We start from the raw sequence: 10,359 nt of genomic DNA, 5'->3' as shown, positions 1-10,359 counted from the left end.
ATGCCATTAGTATCGACTAAGAGTTTAAAATATTTATATCATATTGTTGCATTATAATGATTATAAGGGCTGAACAACGAAACCGTCAAATCGTAAAACCGAATCGAAACCTTTTTTTGAAACCATTGGTTTGGTTCCACGTGGGTCCGTCAACGCTTTGATTTTGAACCGAACCAAATCACTTTGAAGTGGTTTGGTTTAGGTTTCAAACTTTGCAAAACGTTTCAAACCGCCAAACCGTTCACCAAAAAAATCTAAAAATAAATTAGTCTAAATTTTATTGAACCCAATTGAAAACTTAACACATTTCAAATAAAAAAGATACATCTATATTAGACACAATTCAATTAAACTCAAATCGACAATTATACATCAACTAAACACAACGAAAAATGGAGCGAATCGAATTATAACTATTATACGCAAGACGTAAAATTATTTTACATCGATACTAATAAAAAAATGAATTATCAATTACACCGATGATAATTACCAATTAAAATTTTTTAAAAAAATTATATTTAAGCTAATTTGGTTAAAAGGAATATTTAATTATGGTAATTACCAATTTAAAATTCTTAATTCTTAATTTAGAGAAAATGAAATTATAAATATTAGGTAAAGAATATATAAATATTATTCAATTAAAATTGAAAAATATAAGATTTCTTTAATTTTGGTAATTTAATAAAAGGAATATTTAATTTTTGTAAATATCAATTTAAAATTCTTAATTAGATTATATATTAAAAAAATTTAAAGAAAACAATATTATAAAACTTAAATAAAGAATATAAAGTATTATTCAATTAAAATTGAAAAAATTGAAGAGAATTTTAGTTTTGGCAATTTCATCAAAGAAATATTTAATTTTGGTTAAAAAAATGAAAGGAAAAAATATATTGCTAATTTGTTTAAAAGGAATATTTAATTTTGTTAATTATCAATTTAAAATTTTTATTACTAATCTTTGATAATAGGAAAAAATTATTATTTTTTAACCATAAATTATTTTTTCCTTTTATTTTTTTTTATGTTGTTTCAATTTTAATAATTTTTTTATTTTTATTTTTATTTTTTATTATTAATTTTGATAATAGGAAAAAAATTTCCTTTTTTATAAATTTTTTAACCTAAATTATTTTTTCCTTTTATTTTGGTATGTTGTTTCTAATTAAACACTATTTATATTCATTATTTAATTTTCATAATTTTAACTTTAATGTTAATTTAAATTTTTATTATTAATTTTTTATAATAGGGAAAAAATTTATTTTTTATTCATTTTTAACCTAAATTATTTTTTCTTTTATTTTTGCATGTTGTTTCAATTTTAATTAAATAATATTTACATTCGTTACTTATAATTTTATAATTATAATTATAATTATTAATTTTTGATAAGGAAAAAATTATTATTTCTTTAACATAACTTTTTTCCTTTTATTTTTGTATTTTGTTTCAATTTTAATTAAATAATATTTACATTCGTTACTTATAATTTTATAATTATAATTATAATTATTAATTTTTGATAAGGAAAAAATTATTATTTCTTTAACATAACTTTTTTCCTTTTATTTTTGTATTTTGTTTCAATTTTAATTAAATAATATTTACATTCGTTATTATAATTTTTTAATTTTAATATTAATTTTTATTACTAATCTTTGATAATAGGAAAATTTTATTATTTTTTAACATAAATTATTTTTTCCTTTTATTTTTTTTTATGTTGTTTCAATTTTAATAATTTTTTTATTTTTATTTTTAATTTTTATTATTAATTTTGATAATAGGAAAAAAATTTCCTTTTTTATAAATTTTTTAACCTAAATTATTTTTTCCTTTTATTTTGGTATGTTGTTTTTAATTATACACTATTTATATTCATTATTTAATTTTCATAATTTTAACTTTAATGTTAATTTAAATTTTTATATTAATTTTTTATAATAGGGAAAAAATTTATTTTTTATTCATTTTTAACCTAAATTATTTTTTCTTTTATTTTTGCATGTTGTTTCAATTTTAATTAAATAATATTTATATTCCTTTTGTAATTTTTATAATATTTTAAAATTTGAATTAATATTTCTTAACTTAAAAATATTAACCAAAAAAATATAATGTATATATAAAAAAAATAACAAAAAAATTAAGAAAACATAAAATAAATTAAACAAAACATAAATGAAAAATTAAATAAAGAATAAAAATATAATTTTAAATTGGACTTTTAAATTATTAATCAATTTAAAAGAAAAAAAAAGTGGGCTGACTGTTAAAGTTGGCCCACTGACTGTTAACAGTCTGGGGGGACTGTTAACAGTCAACAGTCAGCAGACTGTTTTCCCGACTGTTAAACAGTCAGCAGACTGTTAACAGCCGTCTGTTTAACAGTCAGTCATTTTTTTCATCGGAGATCGCCATTTCTAATGAGAAAAACTCATTTTCACCCACAAAAAATCTAAATCTACTCATATAATCAACAATCTATCCTAAATAACGAACAATAAATTGAAAAATATTAAGTTTAATGTTCACACCTTTATATTAATAATAAAAAAATCATAATATGATCAATTAACAACCCAAAACACAAGAAGAAGAAGTTCGTCGGCGACTTGGTTGTTGGTGACGGTGTTGATTGGTGACCGATCTCTGATCAACAAGATCTGATTGTGGTGAGATTTTTTTTTTTATTTTTTATTTTTTTTACGTGTTAGTCATTTTTTGGCAGAGGAAGACAAAAGAAAAGTAAAAGAGAAGGAGGGTATTTTTGGGTTTTGATCTTTAAATTCAATTTTTCATCTTTTTTAATTTTTTTTTTTTTAATAAAAGTAGTCAAAGGTCAGTTTGGAAATACCCATCAGCTGGGGAGTCATTTCCAATGATTTCCTCGGGATTTTTAAAGAAGTCCTAGTCAAGCCATCCAAAAAAATTTTAGGCCTCACTTATTCCAAATAAGTTTGTAAGACTTTTTTTCAATTAAAATATCTAAACTATCATTTCTATTTTGTTGATATATCTCAAATGCCCTTAACATAAAATGACCATAATACCCTTTCTTCAAATTTTCTGGAAAAAGTAGTAAATGAAATTGTTTTAAATGACTAGAGTCGTTTTTCATGCTCTTGATATTTGCAAAGCCTATTTTTAAAGGAAAAATGACCCAGATCATTTTAAATTACTGCAGTTATTTTATGCAAAAATTGACTTAAATCGTTTAAAATGATCGGAGTCATTTTTTTATCACTCTCGAATTTAGTTGACATCTTGTCTTTCATTATACATGATGATTTAAATTATCTAAAATCAACTGTAAGTTATAAACTTAAAAATTGAATACAGTATACTTGAAAAGTATTTAATGGAACACAATGAATAGTACATAACAAAGTTCGTCTTCCTATGCGTTTTCGAACAAAATAGGTTGAAATCAAACACAATCTAGAAGGTTAGAAGTTTGATTGTATCTCATCTTTCATTATACCTGATGGTTTAATTTATCGAATTAATTGTAAATCATATACGTAGGAATCGAATATGTTCTACTTGAACATTGTGTAATGGGGCATAATTATTAAGTTCATCTTCTTATATGATTTTAAACGAAATAGGTTGAAATAAAACACTATTTAAAAGGTTCTTTAATTATTCATAATGATTTAACTTATCAAAATCAATTGTAAGTTGTATACTTACAAATCAAACATCATAAACTTGACCGTTGTACAATGAAACATTATAAATTGTATATAACAAAATTCGTCTTCCTACATATTTTTAAACGAAATAGGTTGAAATCAAACATGGTCTAAAATGTTAGAAGTTTGATTGGCATCCATCTTTCATTATACATGATGGTTTAACGTATCGAAATCAATTGTAAGTCGTATATTTAAACATCGAATACTATATACTAAAAACAATGTGCAGTAAAGCATGATGAATTATTTATAATGAAGTTAGTTTTTTTATACGTTTTTAAATGAAATAGTTGAAATCTAGCACGGTCTAAAATACTAGTAGTTCACTTAACATCTCAGTTTTCATCATACACGATGGTTTAACTTAATGAAATTAATCGTGAGTCATATACTTAAAAATCGAATACAATATACTTGAACATATGTACAGTGAAGCACAATGAGTTATATATAATGAACTTCAGTGTCCTAGACGTTTCTAAATGAAATAGACTGAAATCATCAATGTCTAAAATGTTAGAAGTTTGATTGATATCTTGCTTTCATTATACATGATAATTTAGCTTATCGCAATCAATTGTAAGTTGTAAAACACGATGAATTGTATATAACGAAGTTCGTCCTCCTATATGTTTTTAAACAAAATAGGTTGAAATCAAGAATGATTAAAAATGTTAAATGTTCGATTGACATCTCATTTTTTATTATACATGATGATCTAAAGTTTGATTGACATCTCCTCTTTCATTATACATGATGGTTAACTTTTCGTAATCAACCTTAAGTCGTATGCTTAAAAACCAATTACAGTATACTTGAACAATGTATAATGGAGCACGATAAATTATAAATAACGAAATTCGTCTTCATATACATATTTAAATGAAAAACATTGAATGTTAAAGAAATAGATACCAAATTTAATCACAAATTCATAGAAACAAGACTAAGTCTCTCGAAACAACTCTAGTCTTTTTAAATGACAGCAGTCATTTATTTTAAAAACAACTACAGTCTTTTAAACGACTAGAGTTGTTTTCATAAAACGACCTCAGTCGTTTAAAAAAGACTGGAGTCTTTCTAAAACAACTAGGGTTAACGATCAATATTTTTGGGGAAAAAAAAAAATTGATATCATTTCCCTTGTAATATTAAATAAACTAACATGAAAAATAAACCAACATTCACAAAACACAAATTTTAAAGTAAATTGGGTATCAACTGCGACAAAAAACTCAATATTCAACATGCATTATGATAAGTTTTAAAGTAAATTGGATATCATGCAAAAAAATTTAAATCATACTTTTCTTAATTTCCTTTCTTGAAGTAAAAACTACCCATGTTTGGGCTCCATTATTCCACATTTTAATAAGTGGAATAGTAATTTTTAGGAAAATGTGTAGTTCAAAAATTAAAAAAAAAATTTAGGTTTACGTGTAATATTATTTTATTGAAGATCGTGTAATTGATAAGAAGAGTGAGAAAAATGAATTTTAATTTACAGGGGGGCCAAACAGAGGCTAATTGTACATTTATTCCTATTTTTTGAGCTAAACTCATCCACAGGCCAAGCAAGGTTTCTAATTATCTTACACATAAAAAGTTAGTTACTACTTGAGAACGAAAGATTTAAGTAAAAAATGCTTATGTTTCATTCACATGCGTGACTTCTAGTTTTGCATTTCTTTTGAGACCAAGGTACGAAATTTTAAATTTAATAACTACACAAAAGACTGATAGACATTGCAAAACTACTGAGTTGGATTAAAAATAAGGGATGAATGTTGTCAATTCATCATGACAGATCAGATTCAATAAATGATAACACAGTTTAGCTATTGGGAAAAATGCTAATGAGCATAATTGCACCGTTAAAAATGACATAAAGACAATATTAATCAGAATAAGCAAATTTTGAGGCTAGGGATGCATACAGTTGACAAGTAATGAGGGTTCGATGTGCATAATCAACACAAGACTAAAGGGTAGGGAACAAACAGTGACACCTCTCTTATCTTCCCCCCGCAACAGATGATGTGACATATACATCCTTTCAGCAAATTAGCTTGGATAATTATAAATCTAACCAAATTAAGGATAAATCAATCCACCTTCGTCGTATTAAAAACTTGAATACTTCATCGGTGCTTTCTATTTATCCAAGACTGTTAGCATGAGAACGGAACTCATCCCTCTCAGAGTGAGCCACTTGTATACCTACTAACACATTTGCATCAGCTTTTAGAGACATTGAATTCGGTCCATTAAGAAATAATAGCAGCAAAAATGGTGTCTTTAGTATATGCACAAAAATGATGCTAATAATGAAGACAAGCTAGGAGATTGTAACCATCCCCTTTAGTGGAAGGATAAGCTTATATTCCAACATGGACATAGAGCATCCAAGAATTTCATCAAAGCTCCTGGTCTCTTTGGGGAAAACAAAATGACAAAGAAACTCATTCTTAACATTTGATTGGCCTACCATCTGAAAGAGATCCAAACTGAAGTAAGCTTGAAACTGATTACTTAACGAGTTTCATAATCGTGCTATCTATGTAGAAGACAAAAGAAATTCACCTTTTCAATCAAGGATCTAAGTGTTAACACAAACAAGTATCAAAGATAACCAATCGTTTTGTTCTTTTTTACAATTGTGGCTTTAGTGTGCCTTCATGTTTACTAGGCATTTTGTTCTAATCCACGAGAATTGTTACAGTAATCAAGCAAGAAATTTTAAATCATGCTTTTCTTATGTTCCTCTCTTAAAGTAAAAAATTAATGGTACCTTTATTCCTATTTTCTTAGTAATGAAACTTCCATTATTCTTTTTTCTTAGTTATCTTAAAATTATTTGATTCACTAGACTTTCCAACAATTTAAATTATCTTCTTTGTCAACTCATCTCTTCTACTTCATTAAAGCCTTTGTTTCATCTAATATCCTTAACTCCTCCAACAAAGAAAGCTCATATCATCAATCATATACACCAAACATAATCCAATTCATCAATATGCAAAAGATAAACCCTAGAAAAATAAAATTGCCTACAATTCAATAAAATTCAATATTAGGAAGAACGATATAATTTACCTCAAATTGAAAGGAAAGCAACAGAGATTTTTTAAGAGAACTTATGATTTGGGACTTTTTCTTCTCAAAGCTGAATATCATTGTTCATTTGTGATTTGACGAGCAAATTGATGTATTTAGAATTTCTACAATTTGGTTTTGCAGATTTCTACTTTGGTTGACAGAGGAAATAAGAATAGAAGGAAGAAAATTTGATTTAGGGGAAGAAACGGAATGGGAAGAAAGGTTGAAATGGGAAATAGCAATATTAATATTTTGTTCACATTTTTTTTTTATATGTAAATTGTGGTCAAAGGCTAAAAAAAAGTTTCCAACATGAACAAAAGGCCATTTTCTACCATTCTCACCATTTTCCCAATTGTAGTTTTATGTATTTTTTAGACTTGTTTAAAACTCAAATAACTTAGTTGTATATATCACCCCCTCAAATTGAGAAAAATTTCTCTCGTTTCCATAGAATTCGCTACAATAAATGGCATAAAATGTGTGTCCAATAGTCAAATGCATATTGTAAGTAAATAACATAGGACATAAATAATTAAGTGTCTTCATTATTTGATATGACTTTTGAGAAATATTCAAATACATATTGTGAGTATATAACATAGGACATAAATAATCTAGTTTCTTCGTTATTTGATATGACTTTTGATAAGTCAAAAGTTATTTTTAAAACAATTTTATTAATATTATAACAGTGTGTTTTTTAGTTAAAAGAGTTTTTAAAAGAAGTTGGTTTAACGTGTTCCAAAGAGAAAGTTATTTAAAAATTAATTTTCAAACACTAATTAAAATAATTTTCTTAAAAAACTCTTTCACAAGAAATATAAGTAGAAGCAAAAATCCTACCAAATGAACCCCATGAAATATGTGGTTAAAATTTATTGTTTGACTTTAACTTAGATTAAAATCTGATTTAAATCAGTACCAAATAAAGCCTATATATTGAAACCGTGTGTCAAAAATGTATTGCTGAGTAAATATATATAATTCATAATTAATCAATTTTAACAAGGCAATAAATTGTTTAACTTAACAATAATTTGTTAATCTTAGTAAAAAAAAAATAATAATAATAATAACATCAATAAGAGATATTTTGTCAAATAAAGAAAATATGGAATTTTTTTAACTTATTCATATTTTTGTAAAATGTAAGGTAGTTGACTCAAGCTATGTAAAAACAATAAATAATGTTATCTAACATCATTCTAGATTATCACACTCGATGGGCCTGATTAAATGGATTATTTGACTCTACATTTAAAGGAATTTATCATTTAATAAAATCTAATTGACACAAATGAGTGGTTGAAAAAGAAGGAAAAGTTTTCGATTTACGTGTAATATTATTTTATAAAAGATTGTGTGGTTGAAAATAGGAGAAAGAAAAATAGAATGTAATGTAATTTAATTTAATGTGGATCAAACAGGGGCTAAGCATTTGTGAGGCTGAATATCATTACTTAATAGATTTGTCATGCGTTTCAATTTATACAATTTTTTAATTTTATTTTAAGATAGTATTGACCCCATAATCATTGAGTCTGAAATTCGTAAATCAGACTTGCCCGTAATAGAGATGTGTATACCCACGAACCAACACAGTTTGTGCAAGTCCAAGCTTTTATTAGTAGTGGAAATTACATTGGGGAAAACTTTAAAAAATTTATACTTCGAAAATCAGATTAAGGTTTACTTATCCATAAATCGGGCAATAATTCAACTATTAATATAAATAATAATATTATAAAATTAATTAACCTACCCCATTGCGCTTCACTCATGACCCATTTTCATTTTCTTCTTCCTTCTTTCTCTATCTTCTCTATTTTCTCTGTCTTTTTTCTTCTTCTTCACTGGAGCTCACAACAACAAGCTGAGAACCACTGCAACAGTGAACCTTAGGTTGTCGCTATAGCGGTTTTTTGGTGGTGCTGGCGACAATCACATGTTAATAGAATGCATGTCAAATATTATGTTGATACTCAATGGTGCAATGGTGTTAATAGGTCACATTTCACATATACCAGGTCACGGGTCATTATGCATAAGTCACAAATAAATATACACTGACCAAAAATAATTGATCACAGGTCACACACCACAAGTCACAGATCATATTGTACAGGTCACGGAACAATGTCAACAGATCACATATCAAAATTAACTAATCACAGATCATGTCACATGTCTTTGTATACTGATAACATGTTGCGGATTCAAATTCACAAGTCACGATCCATATGTTACGAGTCATAGGTAACAATTCACAGGAAACAGATCATATTGTATAGGTAACATATCAATATCCACAAGTTATATATCTAAGAAAATTAGTCACAGACCATTAGATCAATATCACATGCAATAGATCAAATGTCGCAGTACATAGGTCATAGGTCACAAACTCAAGCGGACTAGTCACCAACCATTGATTTCTCCAACCTCAGTTGTTTACAGTTGCCTTCAAAAATTTTGATACACAGTGTTGAAAACTTCCAATTTCGTTGATTAAAATAATAATGTAAATGAAAAGTTATATTCAATTGTTTTACACGCAAAAAAATTGAATAGAGTTACGATTTATCTATATAAAAATTGGAATAATAATATAGATAAATTGCTATTAGTTGAGACAAGAATTCAACTTTCTCCTTAAAACGATAATATACCGCACTATGACGATTCTTAGGTACTCATCTTTCAAGATAACTCGATCACATCTTATGATAATATCACTTCAAATTACAAACCCAAAGAGCCTATTAGTATTTTAATATTTCTAAATCGGGAAACTGTACCTAAAATATCCATAATATAATTTCGGGATTGAAATAAAGAAAACGGAATAGTGAATGGAACAAGATAATATGTTGTAGAAGAAATTTTAGAATGAACGAAATACTAAAATTGGGTTATGCCTTTTTAACTTGATCGTGAGTTAGATTTTGTGAATATTGAACATTTTTAATGTGTTTATTAGTGTTTGTTTTATAAAATTGTTGAGATGGTGAAAGACATCAAATAAAGCTATTGGCATGGGATCGAAAAAAAAATTGTGGACAAAAGGATAAAAGAGGCAAGCAAAATGTCGAGCAGACTAGTGGCGACTTGGCGCGAAATAGTCGTCCCAGAATTTCCCGCACAGGGCACCATTAGAAGGAAAAAGAAACGAAGACGTGGTACCGCAGCGCCACAAGCAGTAGAGTGGGGTATTGCATGAAACCAGTAAAGCACCGCCGTCTGATACCAATTAGGGCGCGTTTTGGCCCCTTTTAAAGTCCTTAAAACCCTACTTTCTATACCACACAAGGAGGCAACTATAAATACAAGTTTCTCCCACTTTTAAAGGGATTCCACACATTGAGAAGAGGAGAACACAATTTGAGAATTAGAGAGCAGATTCAAGAGGAGAAAAACAGCAATCCAAAGATTTGAAATCAAGATTTGGAATAAGAAGAAGAACTTGGTACAAGATTCGTCCACTCATCTACATCTAAATTCAAATCCCGATGATGGACTCCACTTTTATTATTAGTTTTTCTTC

This window comes from Olea europaea, unplaced genomic scaffold, assembly GCF_002742605.1.
Source record: "Olea europaea var. sylvestris unplaced genomic scaffold, O_europaea_v1 scaffold1815, whole genome shotgun sequence".
Lineage (NCBI taxonomy): Eukaryota > Viridiplantae > Streptophyta > Magnoliopsida > Lamiales > Oleaceae > Olea > Olea europaea.
This window is presented reverse-complemented; position numbering follows the sequence as displayed.